Source organism: Penaeus vannamei, chromosome 43, assembly GCF_042767895.1.
Source record: "Penaeus vannamei isolate JL-2024 chromosome 43, ASM4276789v1, whole genome shotgun sequence".
In the NCBI taxonomy this organism is placed as follows: Eukaryota; Metazoa; Arthropoda; class Malacostraca; order Decapoda; family Penaeidae; genus Penaeus; species Penaeus vannamei.
Window position 1 is genome coordinate 4,714,344 of NC_091591.1, and position 2,500 is coordinate 4,716,843.

Here is a 2,500-nt window from a genome sequence, read left to right on the forward strand (position 1 = left end):
ATGGTTGTTGCATTCATTTTCACTTATTGGTTTACAGTAAGCATAAAAATATAGCTGATTACTTTTCCTACATTTAAGATTCAAATACCTGTATCATCAAAAAATTTTAGAAGTAATTTATAAATATTTTTATGAAAGTACAGAGTAACACCAATATTCAAGTTTGAGTCATTCCTTGTTAATCTTATCATACAGAATAAATTAATATAAACACGAAGATGAAGTATATATTATATTAGAATATATATCAAATGTATAATATATTAGAAGGTATCAGTTTAACGAAGATTGATCTTGTGTATTATATCTGTGTGTATATTGCCACATGCATTTTCTTTTGTAAATATATTTATATGCTTTCATTAAAATAAATGATCTTACAAACAGAGTCTCATTGATGTTATTTGTAGACCTAATAATTTTTTCACTGTATTCTGTTATATTTTTTTACTACACTGAAGTGGAAAACATACAATGAATACTCTGCAAAAACGTTTATGGAAAGATTATGCATTTAACCAAGATCTCAAGGTTTCCTTGGCAACTCAGAGAGAGAGAGAGAGAGAGAGAGAGAGAGAGAGAGAGAGAGAGAGAGAGAGAGAGAGAGAGAGAGAGAGAGAGAGAGAGAGAGAGAGAGAGAGAGAGAGAGAGAGAGAGAAAACAAGTGCGTATGCATGCACAAACATACAGACATGCACACACACGTGCGCACACACACACACACACACACACACACACACACACACACACACACACACACACACACACACACACACACATACACACACACACACACACACACACATACACACAGTTCTCTAACAATTCTCACACACATACAGACACGCACACACACACACGTGCACACACACACACACACACACACACACACACACACACACACACACACACACACACACACACACACACACACACATATACACAGTTCTCTAACAATTCTCATCAACCATTAATTATCAAATAATTATCATCAATAACTTGTTAATCCTCAATCAATTATATTATCACCAATGAGTCTATTATGAAACAATTACCATCACAAGCCTGTCAACTGAAAGCTAATTGCATTTTGTCCTGTTATAAAGTATACTTTATACTTAGGTGATTGAGCCAAATTGTTCCATGATGAAAATTTATTTTTATTTTTTTCAACATCCTCAACATTGATATCTTCATCTTTAAGATGTATTATTATCACAAACAAAATTAATTTTTAACAACATTGATAATATAGGCTATAATATTTGTATAAAAAACAATATAAAAATATGTAAGATAAAAATCTATAACATTCAAACAAATGTTTGCTAATATGCAAAAAATGAGATGACAAAAACATATACCTTCAAAACTATTGTTCCCATATCATCTTTTCACAACAGGTATGAGAAAATAACTTAAACTTCAAAATTTGGAAACTTGGAAGTCCCATGCTTTCTCAAACTGTTTTTGTCATTAAAGTTTCATAGAGCACAGCAAATGGGCTTCTCATACGTGTGGCTCTAACAATGAACCTTAAATCTCTGGACCCCTACAAAACACTGAGCTACAAATATCACACTTGAATCATCTATCTTTCTTCTGAATTCTTTTGTTTCTGCTCTGATTGACATCGAATTGAAAAGCCTTCAAACGTATCTGGAATTTATATGGTCTGCTTAAGTTATATGTGTTGACCTGACCATTCAAATGATGAAAATGTTCTGTCACACATTACACCTAAATTGCTTCTCACTTGTTTTAAATGACCATGTACATACTGAACATTCAGAGGGTCTTTCTCGTGTGTTACCTCAAGAGGTCTGCTGAGGCCAAAAACATGAAGAACTAAACTGAAGTACAGTCTTCTTCTCTAGCAAATGCACTTTCCTTCCTGAAGTTATATTCAAAGTCTTCAAACTTGATATCGTATTCCTCTACTGTGTCAACATCAGCTTTCTCACAGATGAAAATTTTCTTCATAATGAATGGCTGACTTTATGCTTCTGTATAGCATCATCCATCAGGTGTGTATATTTCTGGAATACATGGAAAAAGATGAGTATATTCATTTTGCATTTAGTAAAAAGGTATACTGTGGGCATCTTAAATTATTATATTCATCATTAAACTTGGTCAGCTGTAGCAAAAACTTTAAAACTATAAGTAAATCTTTTTAGACCAATTAAGGATAAAATGAAGTACTGCCACTCTTGGAATGGCTTACAATTTGATGTTTCAAGGTTGTCTAGCATTCCTTTTCAGCCAGATTAAAAACCAAAATGGATTACTATATCTAAAGAGGAGTTTTGGCCAAATCAAAAATATGTTTTATTCCATTTGTGGCAGTGTTCCATTTTATTTGTGTGGATGTATATCAATGTTTTGTCAAATGAGGAGGTCATTTTCACTTCTTGAGATTGTTCTGAGAATTAAACACCTACTATGATCTGTAATCTGGAATAAACTGAATGCTATACTTCTTCATCATGATATTCAT

The 2,500-nt window shown here is 32.6% G+C and overlaps 1 long non-coding RNA gene across 1 annotated transcript in view; it reads right to left on the reverse strand.

The window, feature by feature from the left end:
• Positions 1–1,136: 1,136 nt before the first annotated feature.
• The window catches only part of LOC113817992 (uncharacterized), a 6,620-nt gene continuing 5,256 nt past the window's right edge, over positions 1,137–2,500 (reverse strand). Inside the window, exon 3 of the long non-coding RNA XR_011398396.1 lies at positions 1,137–2,039. This is a non-coding gene — a long non-coding RNA (uncharacterized lncRNA). The remainder of the gene's footprint in view (positions 2,040–2,500) is intronic.